The following is a 17,012-nucleotide window of genomic DNA, read 5'->3' on the forward strand; positions in this document are numbered from 1 at the left end:
TGTGTTTTAGCAATACATTTTTAACATTTATAATGCATTTAGATTTTTTTTATTGCCTTTACAGGGACTTTAACACTTTCTTAAACATTTGTACAGGTCATAATTGCAAAACCTGTAAAAGGTAAAATAACAAAAAAAATCGAGGTTGGAAAAAATGTAGACATAAACGAAATTTCTGCGCAACTGTGAAACCAGAGGATAATTTCGCTTTTTCATTGAGTTTATCCTTCACGTCAAAACAGGGATTTTCATGTTTATGATAGATATCACCATGGTTGCAAATTAATAAAAAAAAATAAAGTATACCAGATATTTTGGCCATGTTGCAGATGTCTTTCACTGATAGTCAGGCATTCATGAAAAGTCTAACTTCATCAATTTATTCTGCTAAATTGTTCATACCATGAATTAAATATCTATTTTAAAACCTAATCAGAATCATAAAGATATTTATTGCCAAGTAAGTTTTACAAAAGGAATTCTTTTTGGTTTATTGGTGCATGTCTCAAATGCGCAGCAATCAAAGAAATGTAAACAATTTTCAAGTGCATAAAATAATTCAATATATTTTACAAATATTACTGTATAGTTATATTAGAGTTTCAAAGTAATTTAAATGTCATTTCCTAAACCTTACCTTATCATGGAATCAAGAGTCAAGCCTCCGTTATAAACCCTAATGGCTTTGGAGCAAAAATAATAATAGCCAACATGGATGGTCGATTTTGAGAGTAGAAATCCTTGTATTTCAAAGCGGCTTGCCGCCAGCCGCCCGCCGTCGATCAGCCGGAGGCAAACGCCAGAGAAAATGAAGCGGGTGGCCCGCATGTCGCAAGAAATGGGAGTGACGAATTCGGCGGCAAACGCTTCATCCCCGCCAGCGGGACGCACCTATAGCCGACAGCTTAGGGACGGCGGCAAAAAGAAGCCGTGCAGATATTTTTTGCTATCTGGGATGTTCTAGGCACATAGCAGTTATTGAGGTAGCAGTGTCGTGTTCTTTTTTGAGGAGACGAAGTCAAGTTTTTAAAGTAAAATTTTTATTTATTAACAAGATAGAATAAGTACAGAAACTATTTGCCCAGCTGGGGATCTTGTCTGCATCACCCGTAAGCTCCGCTCAAAAAGACCCCATTTCTCCAGTGTTCCCTTCTTTTCTACATTTCTGACACAGGGTGTATTCCTTTGTTCTCAGTTTTTTACTCTTTTGATTGGCTTATTTTTGCCGCCGGGGCATCTCCAATATTCTAAGAGATAAGTTTCAATCATTTCGTTGATTCGTTTTTGCCGCAGTGGGATTACTGGTTTTGCCTCCTATTGGTTCACTCTTATCAGTTCCTTGCTTAAAGAATTTCCAATGTAGAAACTGTTTCCAGGTTCCCCTGCCTAAAGAATTTCCTGTGTCAGAATTGCAGCTGCAGTTTATCATACCTTATTACCACTTATCCTTTTAGCGTTTTTGGTTTTAACATATATTTTCTAGTTAGTTACACACATCATTCATCATTTGTTAGCAGGCATACATTGTTTAAAATTTGTCACACACATATATACTGATTAAGATTATAACACACAAAAGCAGCCATGTATAAAGTGACAATAATTAAAGTGCAACTCAGGACACGTGTGTGTGTGTGTGAGCGTGTATTTATCACTTTGTGGGGACCAAATGTCCCCATAAGGATAGTAAAACCTGAAATTTTTGACCTTGTGGGGACATTTTGTCGGTCCCCATGAGGAAAACAGCTTTTAAATCATACTAAATTATGTTTTTTGAAAATGTAAAAATGCAGAAAGTTTTCTGTGAGGGTTAGGTTTAGGGGTAGGGTTAGGTTTAGGGGATTGAATATAAAGTTTGTACAGTATAAAAACCATTATGACTATGGAAAGTCCCCATAAAACATGGAAACACAACGGTGTGTGTGTGTGTGTGTGTGTGTGTGTGTGTGTGTCAAACCAGTCTCTGAGTATTGAGGAGTCTGATGGCTTGGGGGAAGAAGCTGTTACACAGTCTGGCCGTGAGGGCCCAAATGCTTCGGTACCTCTTGCCAAACGGCAGGAGGGTAAAGAGTTTGTGTGAGGGGTGTGTGGGGTCATCCACAATGCTGGTTGTGGATGCAGTATTTTTTGTAAATGTCTTTGATGGAAGGAAGAGAGTCCTCACTATCCTATGCAGAGCTTTGCGGTCCGAAACGGTGCAAGTCCCAAACCAGGCAGTGATGCAGCTGCTCAGGATGCTCTCAATAGTCCCTCTACAGAATGTAGTGAGGATTGGGGGGTGGGAGATCCTCATCCTTCGAAGAAAGTAGAGACGCTGCTGGGCTTTCTTGGTAATAGAGCTGGTGTTGAGGGACCAGGTGAGGTTCTCTGCCAGGTGAACACCAAGGAATTTGGTCCTCTTGACGATCTCCACAGAGGAGCCGTCTATGTTCAGCGGAGAGCGGTCACTCTCAAGTCAACAACCATCTCTTTTGTTTTGTCCACATTCAGAGACTGGTTGTTAGCTCTACACCAGTCCGTTAGTCGCTGCACCTCCTCTCTGTATGCCGACTCATCGTTCTTGCTGATGAGACCCACCACGGTCGTGTCATTGGCGAACTTAATGATGTGGTTTGAGCTGTGCATTGCTGCACAGTTGTGAGTCAGCAGAGTGAACAGCATTGGACTGAGCACACAGCCCTGGGGGCCCCAGTGCTCAGTGTGGTGGTGGTGGAGATGCTGTTCCTGATCCAGACTGACTGAGGTCTCCCAGTCAGGAAGTCCAGGCCACTGAAGACTTCTTTGGCATTGGGATGATTGTGGTGGCCTTGAAGCACGTTGGAACAATGGCGCTGCTCAGAGAGATGTTGAAGATATTGGTAAGAACATCTGCCAGCTGGTCTGCACATCCTCTGAGCACTCTGCCAGGAATGTTGTCTGGTCCAGCAGCCTTCCATGGGTTGACTCTACGTATAGTTTTCCTCACATCAGCCGTGGTAAGACAGAGCACCTGGTCATTGGGAGGAGGGGTGGTCTTCCTCGCCACCACATTGTTCTGTGCTTCAAACCTAGCGTAGAAGTCATTCAGCGCATCTGGAAGGGAGGCATCTTTGTCACAGGCAACTGATGTTGTCCTGTAGTTGGTGATGACCTGGATGCCCCGCCACATGCGCCGCGTGTCGTCGCTGTCCTGGAAGTGACTGTGGATTCTCTGGGTGTGCGTGCTTTGCCTCTCTGATGGCCCGGGACAGTTTGGCCCTTGCTGTTCTTAGGGCAGCCTTGTTGCCTGTTCTGAAGGCGGATTCTCGGGTCCTCAGCAGCAAACGCAACTCCGCAGTCATCCACGGCTTCTGGTTGGAGTGTGTGGTGATGGTCTTGGAGAAGGTGACATCATCAATATGTAGCCATATGTTGCAGCCTCCCTGAACATGTGCCAGTCAGTACACTCAAAACAGTCCTGAAGAGCAGAGAGGGCTCCTGCTGGCCAGGTTTTCACCTGCTTCTGGAGTGATTTTGTGCGTCTGATGAGCGGTCTGTATGCTGGAATTAGCATAACAGAGATGTGGTTGGAGAAGCCTAGGTGGGGCCCGGTACCTCCTGGGATGTTTGTGTAAACAAGATCAAGTGTGTTCGCCCCTCTCGTTGCAAAGTCGACATACTGATGGAATATAGGGAGCACTGTCTTGATATTTGCATTGTTGAAATCTCCGGTGACAATAAACAGTCCGTCAGGGTGAGCTTTCTGCAGTTCGTTCATAGCCCCATACAGTTCACAGAGCGCTTCCTTAGCGTTAGCGCTGGGGGGAATGTAAACTCTGGTTATAATAACAGTGGTGAATTCCCATGGTAAATAAAACCAAGCAGAAAGGGCAGCATTCTAACTTAAGCCCAAGACAAGGCGAGTGTCAGCAGGGTCAATGATCCCATCGTCCCACAATCTAGGTAGTTAGGGGAAGTGCAATAAGAGTGATAGTAAGACATGGCACAAAGTAATATATTTTTGTAATGTAAATGTACATTTGATATAAATCTGTATTATAGCATTTTACATAATACATAATTTAAACATTCATTTAGTTACCTGGCACTGGAATAATATGGGCTTTCCTCCTTAAAGCGTTTGATAATTGCTCCTTCATAGCAGCCTCCTGCTCTGCTGTTAACTGGAAAATTAACAAAAAAAGATATGAAAAATTCTGAGATATATAAACCAGATGTTAAAAACGTAATTACTTTGCAAAAATTAGAAAAATGACACCAAACAGACTTAAATTCAAAAGCCCTATGTACTAACTGATAAAACTGATTTGAATTTGAATTCATAATTTCTTACCTCTTTTCCTTCCCTTACTTTTTGATCTTTAGTTATGTGGCAAGTACAGTAGCTGCCTGCTTCCCTCCCATTACTGAGGTCCGTGAATTGGGCCACATGTACAGGAACAGAGGGCAGTGAAATGCACATATGGAGAGTCACTTTAATAAATGAGATAGTTCCCCCTGTGCAGTTAAACTATGTTCTGATGTTGGTTGGATTCCTTGAGAATTTATCCTGTTTGAGCTAGACACTTTGAGCAAGGAAATAATATTTCTGTGCTAACAATAAAGCTTACCTATATGCTCTACCACACATGCCATTGTTCCCAGCACCATATGATCCTCCAATGATTACTGTAATCTTAGGCACATTGGCACAGGCCACAGTGGTCACCATTTTAGCTCCATCTTTAGCAATACCTCCAGCCTCATACTCTTTGCCAACCTTGAATCCTGATAAAAACAGGGACAGAATACAGCATGGGTTGGATGGCGGTGACCATTTCACTGGGCTGTATTTGTATGTTCAGATGAAGCATGGATAAAGTATGGATATCCTGTAATATTTTGAAGGAGGATGAATGGAATTTTTCTCTGACAGCAAAGCTCAATTAAATGAGTTCCCTTTAAAAATAAATAATTTGTATTAGTCAAATATCTCTTAGTAGTCATTTAATACATTTTGTGAAATCCCTAGGCCTGCCCAGAATCTGCACCCACACAATTCTGCAGAAAGTTCCACAGCTGAATGCCTATTGTTTATTAAATACTTCAACTAATTTGATAATGATTTTGACTACCTAAAAGAGCATAGATAGTACTCTCAGCTCTGATTAAAAAATGTAATTCAATAATGCTGATTTTCAGAACAGAAAATGTGAAAAAAGTCCAGAACAAAGATCCCATATGGACCTCTGTTGCCTACTACTCCATGTTGAGAAGGTTCCTAAATTTGAAGCCCACTCATCACAAGTTAAACAAGAGTTAACCTCAAGATCTTACTTAGTATCATTAATTGAACTAGATTAATCAATGGCAACCTTTCTCCCACTCCCCATGATCACACCAGGTTTCAATAGGAGGAAGGCAAAATGTTATGCATAGAAAAGAGCAGTCTGGACATTCTGTTTAATAACAAAGGGATAGTTCACCCAAAAATGAAAATTCTCATAATTTACTCGCACTCATGCCATCCCAGATGTGTATGACTTTCTTCACCAGAACACAAACAAAGATTCAAAGAAACATATCTCTGCTTTGTAGGTCCATTCATTGCAAGTGAATGGTGATCAGATCTCTGTAGCTCCAAAAATCAAATAAAGGAAACATAAAATTAATCCATATGACTCCAGTGTTTAAATCCATTTCTTCAGAAGTAATATAATAGGTGTGGGTGAAAAAACAGAATAATATTCAAGTTTTTACTTGAGCCAGAACAAACTCAGTGTAAATACATGTTGAGATTCCAAAGAGTTTTAGAATTCATTTAAAAATATGATTCCTATTGACAAACACACACTTGTGACAAGTGTCTCCATAGAAGGCCTTGAATTCATCAAATTTATTGCCATCAACAATACGAGCAATATCCTGAAATTATTTACTGATCAGATATCTTCAGAACTATCTGTTTCATGAATTTTAGCATTTACTAATGTATAATATATCAATATAATTTAGAATATATAACTGTTTATTGGGGCAGCATTTTTAACAAGCTTGTATTCTAGTGATCAATCTGAGAACAATACCTCTCGAATGTTTAAGTTGCATTTGAGGTTGTCCCCCACAATCCCATATAGTTCATCCACAGGAAAAAGATGTGCCTATGGAGGCCCCACAGTAACCTAATAAGCAGTGGCCAAGTTAAAAAACATTACTACAGAACACTCTTTCACCAGTCAAAGATCTCAGTCAACAACTGTTAGATTGAGAAGGTGTGCCCTCACATAAAGCTTTTTCTTGTAGTTCAGGCTTCGGATTACTTTCCATGCAAGGTGAAGGGCATGGTTGTCATCCAAGTCAAGTCAAGTCAAGTCAAGTGGTTTTTATTGTCGTTTCAACCATATACAGTTAGTACAGTACACGGCAAAACGAGAAAACGTTCCTCCAGGACCATGGTGCTACATAAAAACAACAAAGGACCAACACAGGACCACATGAGACAGCATTATCCAAGGCATAATGATCGGTTACTCCTGACATTCTGAGTGCTTCTCTAACCTGCAGTAAAGGTCTGCACCTCCTAGGTCTTCAGCAGAGACCTCTTCACCTGTAGCAGCTTTTACCTGTTAAACACATACACATATTGAAAAGTGACCACGCATAGCATTGCATATTTAACACTGCTTAATATTAGTAACTGTCCAAGAAAGAATAAGCATCTAGAGTTGAAGTCAGAAATGTACATACCGTACATAGTAACAATTAGCAATTTAGCATGATTACTCAAGGATAAGGTGTTGAGTGATGCTGGTAATGGGGCCTGTCTAAATTTGATAAAAAATGACTTTTTTAAAATAGTGATGGTGCTGTTTTTTACATCAGTAATGTCCTGACTATACTTTGTGATCATCTGAATGCCACTTTGGTGAATTAAAGTACCAATTCCCTTCCAAAACATAAAAATCTGTACATTATTCCACTTTTGGCTGCCAGTATAGGTCTCATTTTATTGTGAATATAGTTACTGGTCTACCCGTTTTCTCCAGCATCTTCACAAGGTCCTTTGCTGTTGTTCTAGGATTGATTTGCACTTTTCAATCCAAACTATATTCATCTCAAGGAGACAGAATACGTCTCCTTCCTGTGTGGTACGATGGCTGCATGGTCCCATAGTATTAATAATTCTGTACTATTGTTTTTATTTTATTAGAAATTGCTCTCTAGGATGAACCAGACTTGTGGAGGTCCACAGTTTTTTTTTTCTGAGGTCTTGGCTGATTTCTTTGATTTTTCCATGATGTCAAGCAAAGACACCATCTGCACACATCCCCGTGAATGTCCGGGCAATAAATACGGGCCATTAAACAGTGCAGTGTTTTTTCTTGTACTAAGTGACCTGCCATAGTCACCTGGAAAAGTGTTTCCCGACGGGTCCTCGGGACAAATAATTGGGTTGTATTTTCATGGGTCATGTCCTGCTTCACTCGATACAACCGGTCCTTAATAATCTAAAAATGTGGATAGGTGAGGGCGACGTCAGGCTGGAGCTGCTATCCATCGATTACTCTCACTTGGTCAAAGGTGTGCCTAAGGGTTTCACCACTCGACTGCTCTAGAGGGAAATCCCCTCTGGGAACTCCATAAGGACGGGAATGCCGGAAGATTCCCCTCCTGCGTCATTCTGACGCAGAGCAGACGTGAACGGCCCTGGCTCCGCCTCCTCAACCATCGTGTTACATGACGCACATCGAGACTCTGTCTTGCAGGACTCATCCATACACAGCGCTTTCAATAATTTTTTAAACCCTGGCCAATTTGTCCCCAGGATCAGTGGATGGGTGAGCCGGGAATTAACCACAGCCTCCACTCTATGCTTTACTCCCCGAAATTGAATAAACGTAGTCACTACCGGATATTTGTGAATATCCCCATGCACACACCTTACCATCACACCTTACCATCAACTTGTGGGTTGTACCCAAAGCCCCATCGTGAAACAAACCTTGGTGAATCGGGGTTTGATTACAACCCGAATCCACCAGGGCTTGGTATGGTCACCCCCTATACTTTACCCGAATCCATGTCTCCGTCCTCATTATTGGACACCATTCTTGGATGTGTCTCGGCCCCCCACCACTCCGACAGACTAGCCCAGGCTTCACGGCTGCACCCGTGTCAACGGACACATCAACCTGGGAAGGACGATGGAGGTAGGGGAGGGGGCCGGCGCATTGTGCAGCCCACGAAGGCAGGCAGGGTTTGGGTGGAATCACTCCTCATTGCCGGGGAGCGGGTATAGGGTGAGAGGGAGGCAACGGACAAGAGGAGAAAGAGAAGCAAGAGAGAGAGAGTGAGAGAGAGAGAATGAGAGAGTGCTGAAGTCCTGCTCGGCAGCTTCCGAGCTGGCTGCCATGTGGGCTTCGACCAGCTGGACGGCGTCATCCACTGATGCAAGGCGATGGCACTGGACCATACCTCAGTTCCTCGGGCAGAAAAATGGTTTGTTGCTCCAGCATCATCAGGTCGATAACTTCCTCCAAGCCGTAACCTTTCTTGACCAGCACCCATCTTCGGTAGGCATCATGGAGCTGCTGGGCAAACGGAATCGCTGGCGATGTTGTTTGGGGCTACGGCCAACCTGTTGCAGGATAACGACCTTCAGCTTGGGCAGTCCTCATCTGGCAGTTGCTGTGCTGCGAGCTGGGCCTCCATGGAGAGCAGCAGCAGGAGGTGGAGGGCCCACTGAGCTCATGGCCAGCCAGAGGCGATAGTTCTTCAAAAAAGCTTACGAACACCTCCGGAACGTCTTGGCTGCCCATCTTAGGGAGTAGAAGGTACAGATTCTTCGCTGCCTCCAGGGTCGCAGCGGAGGATCTGCCTGGAGCTAACCAGCTCCGTAAGGCCTGCTGATCCTCGGCCTGGGCTTGAAGGAGCTCCCGGATATGTTGCTCCTGGGCAAGGAGTGCTTTAAGGTAGATCTCTTGGGTGTTGGCCAGGGCACGGATGACTTCGTCCAGCAGTGATGTGTCCATGACATTCAGTCTTCTTCTCCTGGGTTTCGGCACCAGTTTAACAAGGTTCTAGTAGGAAGGAGACGGGAGCTGATTTCACAGTTCACGTGAGTCAACTTTTATTCACACAAAGGTGTTTCAGTTTCACAAACAGTCTTGGGCTTTTCAGCTTCACAACAAAGTATCTCTAGTCTCTATAGTTTTGCACACACAGCATCACACTAACAATAAACAGTGTTACGTAGACAGCCATGAATAACTTTTCAGCTTTGGGGTGTGTCTGCCTTGGACTCTCTCTCTCTGTCGCTCCGGCGGCCTTTGAAAGCCCGTCTCCATTGTCACTGAAACCAGTCACAGGTGTTTAGTGTTAACAATCACAAGGTGACAGACACACATCCCTGTCCCGCTCCACAGTGTACTACATGTTTAAGTCAGCTAGTGGCATTGACTTATGTTGTATATATAAAACCAGTCAATTTGCATGTTTAAAGGAATATTCTGGGTTCAATACAGTTGAGCTCAACTGACATTAAACAACCTTTCCCTTATTTTCATTAACAAAAGCAAACATCTGGGTTCCAGGGAGGCACTTACAGTGGAAGTGAATGGGGCCAATCCGTAAACACTAAAATATTGCCGTCTCAAAATTATAGCCACAAGTCCAAAATAATATGTGTTAACTTGATTTTAGTGTGATTAAAAATGCTTACTAACCTTTTTTCAGTTATATTCAGTTTTGCAACTTTGTTGTCATGACAATGTAGCTAATGCTGTAACCCTAAAACGACCATAAAAACAACAATTGAAACAACTTTACAGCTCAAATAATGCATGTTTTAACAGAAAATTCTATGTAGGTGCTTTTATAAAATATAAGCCTTACATTTCTGGCTTTAAACTTTCCAAAAATGGGCCCCATTAATTTCCATTGTAAGTGCCTCAGTGTAACTTCGATTTTGGCATTTTTTTTTATAATGAAAAGGAGATAAGAGTCAATTACTTTTGTGGTAATCAACATTCTGCTACAAATGCTGTTGATTGAGCTCAAATTGCATTGAACCTGAAATATTCCATGAATTACATTTTAAATAGAGTTAAAATGCCAAACTCTTGGCAGATTTATTCAATTGTAGGATTACCCATGAACAAAGCACATTGAATGAACCGAACACCACATTCCACAGATAAGACAGATCTGCCACCGAGCCGTTAGAGAGCCATAAATTGCCGATCATATCAGGAAACGGAGACTTGTGAAGACAGTTCCACAGCCCAAAATCAACAGACCCGAAACAGTGACTTTTCATTGCTCCCTGGGACGACACCTCTTCTCCAGCTGTGCATTCCAGAGACATTCTCTCTTAGCTCAGCAGAGACTGCATGGATTCTCTTCTCATGGGTTTAATAGACAATTGTCTCAAAATTGCTACCAATAAGTTGTATTAATCACCAGTAGTTGCCTTAGATATATCTTATGTATCATGTATTTTTCATATAATCTGTGTAGTCCTTTCTGTGTGCTAAACCTTTATTACAGCTATATTCTTACAAACTTCTACCTCAATTATAGGAAGTATATATTGTGTGGTATCTTTTTGATGGATGAATGATTTCTAGTATTTTGATACCATGTAGATTTGTATAGGATGCACCATATGTACACCATGGAAGTTGTTTCTTAAAGCGTTTGCTAAAACTCTCAAAAGATTTGGCGCATGCGATCCTGTGGATATTATGCTATATTACACACGAACAGGAGAACGGGGCATAGGACCCACAAAAAGCCCACATCTGATTGGGAGAAACACTGTGGGGATGGACAAGATCGACATGGTTAAAACCCAATGACAATCAGTCCAAGTGGCTTTTGCTTTTGTTTACTTTTGTTTGCTCGTCCTGCTTGCATGCTCTTCGACCACCAAGCCCTCACTCCAAGATTCATAAACTCTTCCGTCTGAGCCGTCGTTAAACCTCACAGAAGAATAACTCCTCAGAGTCCCTGCTTCCAGCAGTTCATTGAGATGCGGAGAAAACTTCCTTGCACAGCAACGCGTAACCTGGCATCGGCTATACGAGGCTCCACCCTGCAAAGCCAACCATCCATTAGCGCTTTTGGAACAACTTTAGGTGTGACCTGCTGTGAATATGTGTGCAACACGTCAATGAAAATTTATCGGAATTTATAGCCTCTAGCCTCTGTAGCAGGGCTATAAATAGATGCGTCACATGTGCATCGTCAGATCTTTTGTCTTCAGATCACACTGTGTGTGTGTGCTTCATGAGCCTGTCATAAACTTTCTACTTTCCTCTGCTAGGAGTTAGATTTTGTTAGGCAGATACCTTTCTCTTCTTTCTCTAAAAAAGAAGAAAAAGAAAATGACTGAAAGACAGAGCAAGCGGTTTGTGTTCCCTTGTCTACGCTCTATGGCTGAGAGGGACACACATCAGTTTTGCTTTGTATGTTTGGGGGAAGAGCATGCTGCTCTCGCGTTGGGGCAGGTGCGAGCATTGCGATCTGCTCTCAGTCAAAATGCTTCGCACTCATCTTGCTTACTTCCGAGAATCAGTATGGGCTCTCGTATGGATCTGGCTGAGGAGCGAGACACGGGTCCGTCCCTATCGCTCGCTCTCTCCCCAGATCCAGCTGGTCCTTCCCGTGATCCTGAAGCGCGCTCCAGCGCCTCTTCGGTTCATGAGGGGGACCTTGAATCTCTTGAGTCTGCAGACTTTGAGTGATCCACCTCCGAGCATTCCGGGCATGATAATAAATCATCGGAGGAATTACTTGAGGTGATTACTCATGTGGTGGCAAGGCTTCAATTAGACTGACCACGCAAACACACTACAAAAATGTGTAGTGTTGTGAGTCCCCAGGAACAGAATTGAAGACCTCTAATCTAAATGACAATTTTTTATTTGGAATTTGGAAGAAATTTTGTTAGTACTTTAAAGAATAATATAAAAATGTTATTTTACTCAAATTCATACCTATAAATAGTAAATTCAGAGAAACTGATAATTTTGCAGTTGTCTCTTAATTTTTCCAGAACTGTGTAGTATATGCTCTGATGAGCTAAAATATTATGACCAGTCACAGGTGAAGCGCATAACACCTCCTACCAAGGATCATCTCCTACCAAGGCCAAATGGTGATTAGATTGTGAGCAAACAATCAGTTCTCATAGTCAACTCACTGAATGCAGGAGAAATGAGCAGGTGTACAGACCCGAGTGACTTTGACGATGGCCAATTTGTTATGGCCTGACAACTGGGTCAGAGCATCGCTGAAACGGCAAGGCTTGTGGGTTGCTCTCTGTCAGAAGTGGTCAGTGATCCGAGGAGGGACAAACTGGCGAGAGGGTGTTGGGCGCCCAAGGCTCATCGATACACGAGGGCAACGAAGGCTTTTGCGTCTGTTCCGAACCAACAGGTCTACTGTGGCACAAGTCACAGAACATTTGAATGATGGCTACGGGAGGAATGTGTCACAACACACAGTGCATCGCACCCTGCTGCGTGCCGGTCAGAGTGCCCATGATGACCCCTGTCTACCGTCAAAACCACCTGCAATGTCAGAACTGGACCTTGGTGCATTGGAAGCAGGTCGCCTGATTCGATGAGTCCTGTTTTCTTTGTTCTTTGACCCCTTTGTTCAAGAACATATTATTAAATTTCTGTGAAGTCTGTGAAACTTGTTCAGTTTATGTCTTAGTTGTTGAATCCTTTTATGTTCATACAAATATTTACACGTTAAGTTTGCTGAAAATAAAAGCAGTTGAAAGTGAGAGGAACTTTTTTTTTTTTTTGCTTACTTTCTCTCTCTCTCTAATTATTATTTATTTTTTCACAATATCACCAAGCCCTACATTTCAGTGATGACTTATGAAATTAACTAATGAAATCCCTACCTGATATAGATTTTATTGTGTTGATATAATGGCAATATGTTGACTGATATTTAACATACCTCAGTCTCTTTGCAGTTCTCATTTTGAGTCTCTTGTATAATATTTTCATCCTCCACTGTTGCCTTTGGTTCACAGCACTTTTTGGCTTTTCTTTTGGCCAAATTGGGCTTCTTAGACTTTTTTGAAGAGTTTTGTGAGATCTTCTCCTGAACTGATGCCTGCTGAATGAGCTTCTCCCTGGCACATTATGAGGCAATTGATTAAGATTTGCAATTAGAGAACCGGGAACTTGACCGTTTCAAGAAAATGCTGTACTCTGATATTGGGAAGCTAATTTTGTATACCCCTGATCCTCTAAACCACTGGGGCCCACTGTTGAGACTTCACTACCATCAGCACCAAACTCAAACCCAACTCAGTCTGTGGAAAAATATTAAAACCTAATGAACCTCGAAAAACTGTTACATGACTAAGAAATGTAAACTTTCACTTTGTACATCGTTACATGGAGAAGAATTACCTTTATTCATTTTGGCCTTTTTAGTTTTTCGTTTCCTTTTGCGGGTTCATCCTTTTCCTCCTCAAATGTTTTGGAGCAAACTTTGGACTTGTGCTCCTCCATTGAATTCACCTTGTAAAATAAACTTCTATTGGTAAGGGTCGGAAGTTTTGAGTACATTAACAAGAATGTGTGTAACTGAAACTTTTAAGTGTCTTTTTCTTCTTAGCCTTGTGTTTTTCTTCTGTCTCCTTTTCCTGCACCTTCTTGTCACTCTTTTTTTTGTACATTCACATTACACATTGTGTTTCTTCGCTGGTATGGACATACATTATGTATCTTTATTCTCATTATTCACAGATTCTCCCTCCAATTTATCATCCTCCACATTCAAAAAGTCACTTTCTTTAACTGAGCATTGGCCTAAAATTATATACATTATATTTAACAGTCGATTAGCTTATTTCTACAGGAAGTCATTATCTTGGCTAAAAGGGTGTTTTGAAAAGACCATATTTTTTCTACAAACTAATAAATTAGATTTACAATACATTTTACATGGGTGAGGATGGAACAATGTTTTTTTCTTGAACCTGCTCTGTGGAAGCTGTTCCAGTGGTTTGTGTATTGATTGGATCTGAGAATGTAGTGTTTAGAGAATCATCTCTGCTGATAGAAGCTGGGACAGAGGCCTCAGGAAGAGACTTGGATGGCACTGATGAAGCAGTCTTTCCAGTGGACAAAGGAGGAACAGAATGGATTTTAGGTCTGGCAAGGTTTTGTGTGGCATAGATCTTGCTCCTTCTATGAAGTGCTGTATTTGTAGGTAAACTGGCACTAGAGGGCACTCCATCACTACTTTAAATGATCAAACAAGCACAACAAATGAATTTCAGATACTTTTTAATGTCATCCTTACTAGTGTTGTGTTACATTAAACATGAAAATATCAACTTTGAGACTGTGGATGTATTTATGCCTTTCCTGAAACTTGGTCATGTCTTGGTGTTTTTGTGACTTCATTCACACACACACACACACACACACACACACACACACACACACACACACACACACACACACACATGTTGTGTTTCCATGTTTTATGGGGACTTTCCATAGACATAATGGTTTTTATACTGTACAAACTTTATATTCTATCCCTAAACCTAACCCTACCCTAAACCTAACCCTCACAGAAAACATTCTGCATTTTTACATTTTCAAAAAACATAATTTAGTATGATTTACAAGCTGTTTTCCTCATGGGGACTGAAAAAATGTCCCCACAAGGTCAAAAATTTCGGGTTTTACTATCCTTATGGGGACATTTGGTCCCCACAAAGTGATAAATACACGCTCACACACGCACACACACACTTTAAGTCAGGTTTACATACACTTAGGTTGAAGTCATTAAACAAATTTTAACTACTCCACAGATTTAATATTAGCACACTACAATTTTGGCAAGTCGTTTAGGACATCCAAGATTTATTCACTTTTACTTGACTATAGGTGGGTGATGTGGGTCAGAAGTTTACATACACTAAGTTAACTGTGCCTTTTAAACAACTTGGAAAATCAGAAAATTATGTCAATCATTTAGGCAATTAGCCAATTAAATTCTGATTGGCTTATTAGAATCAAATGGAGCTGTACCTGTGGATGTATTTTAAGGCCTACCTTCAAACTCAGTGCCTCTTTGCTTGACATGATGGGAAAATCAAAAGAAATCAGTCCAGACCTTATTAAAAAATTGTGGACCTCCACAAAATAGATGGCATCACGAGGCAGGAAAATTATGTGGATATATTGAAGCAACATCTCAAGCCTGGAAGTTAAAGCTCATCGCAAATGAGATGCATCACAAAGCCACCCGCTCATCCGCTCACGCTACCCTCGACGGCGGAGCGGCCCACGAGTACACAGCGATTCCCCAGGTGAACAGGGCTGTTGCGCTCCACCCTACCACCTGGCGGTGTCGCCCTGTGCTCCCCTCCAAGGCCTGTAGGACAACGTCTTCACTGACTGCCAAAGCCTACAGCGCCACCGGACATGCCGCTTCCGTCCCTGCATGCCATGGCCCTCCTGCAAGTCCACCAGTCCAAGGCACTTAAAGATCTGCACGGGGGTAGCCATGATCCCGACGTGCTGCAGGAACTGTGCTCAGTGACCGACCTCGCCCTCAGAGCCACGAAGGTCACAGCGCAGTCACTCCGGCAGGCGATGGCCACACTCGTGGTCCAGGAACGTCATCTGTGGCCGAACTTTGTCGAGATGCTTGAGACCGACAAAGTGCGCTTCCCCAACACCTGTCTCCCAGTTGGGCCTCTTCGGAGACACCATCGAGCAGAAGCAGATGGAGGCCATCTCGCACATTCTGCCCCGCCGCAAACCTGCCGCCATAGGCCATGCACTGTCTGCTCGCCGAGGGCATCCTCCTGCGGCGAAGAAATGCCCTGTTCAGCCTCAACCCGGGCGTCGAGCACCCCGCAGGAAGCAGATGCCGGCCCTTCTCTTGGACCCCCTCGAGGACCCAGAAGGCTCCCAGGCGCTCCTGAGGTGATCGACCCAGGAACCAAGATGTTATCTCCGGAGCGGGTAAGCAGACCCTTCCGTCCCCCGGTGGAAGGCCGGGAGGAGAATCTTTTGTTGAAAAAGGTTTTTGTTGGGGCTGTGGTACCCACATTCTCAGTAAAGAGCTATTTCCTTTGTCTCTGGGTCACCTGGCCCGCAAATGCCATTCTCACGGCACTCTGCCGCCACACCCCCGCTGCAAAGCATCAAAAATAATCGTCCCCTTGGTGCCCCTAGCACAGACCTTGGATGCGTGGCTTTCACTTCCCAACCCGTCACGCTGGCTGGCCCGGACCATTCAACTCGGTTATGCAATTCAGTTTGCCAGGCCTCAGACCCCCTTCGCGGGCATCCGCTTTACCGCAGTACACGGCGAGCATGCCTGCACGTGGAAATCGCAACTCTCTTACTCAAAGATGCGATAGAGCCTGTCCCTCCAACCAAGATGAATAAGGGTTTCTACACCCCTTACTTCATCGTACCCAAGAAAGGCGGCCCGGCGAGGCTTGTCCCGTTCCCAGGTTGGCAAGCGTCGCCTTGTTCCCCTGATTAGGGTAACCAGAATGATTCCAACGACTTTTATGGGGCGTTGGGGAAGGGTACGTGCTGTCTGACACAGCTGGTCTCCTTTGCACATACAATACTTGCCGCTCCTGTGTTAGCAGTACACGGCTCAGCACATGGCGTGATTTAAATTGGACCCCTAGTGTCGCTTCTTCGACACAATGTCGAAGTGAGCGACAGATGGGGAATGTTTAGGTTACGTATGTAACCTCCATTCCCTGATGGAGGGAACGAGACGTTGTGTCCTCCCGGCCACGTAGCGGAGCTGAGCCACTGTGGTGGCCGGACCATTTCCGGCTCCTCAGAAAAATCCTGAATGAACTCAACGTATTTCTCCACTTTTATTCCCATATGTCCGGGGCGGGTATGCAAATACTGTCTGCCAACTTCTCATTGGCCTTTTTTCATAGATCAGAGGCATATTCGGCACTCAAGAGACCCCTAGTGTCGCTTCTTTGACACAACGTCTCATTCCCTCCATCAGGGAACGGA

General features: G+C 43.2%; 1 pseudogene; it reads right to left on the reverse strand.

The window, feature by feature from the left end:
- Positions 1–1,343: 1,343 nt before the first annotated feature.
- On the reverse strand, positions 1,344–15,749 carry LOC127641260 (methylcrotonoyl-CoA carboxylase beta chain, mitochondrial-like; annotated as a pseudogene).
- Between the last annotated feature and the right edge of the window lie 1,263 nt (positions 15,750–17,012).

The sequence above is a fragment of the Xyrauchen texanus genome, chromosome 4, assembly GCF_025860055.1.
Source record: "Xyrauchen texanus isolate HMW12.3.18 chromosome 4, RBS_HiC_50CHRs, whole genome shotgun sequence".
Lineage (NCBI taxonomy): Eukaryota > Metazoa > Chordata > Actinopteri > Cypriniformes > Catostomidae > Xyrauchen > Xyrauchen texanus.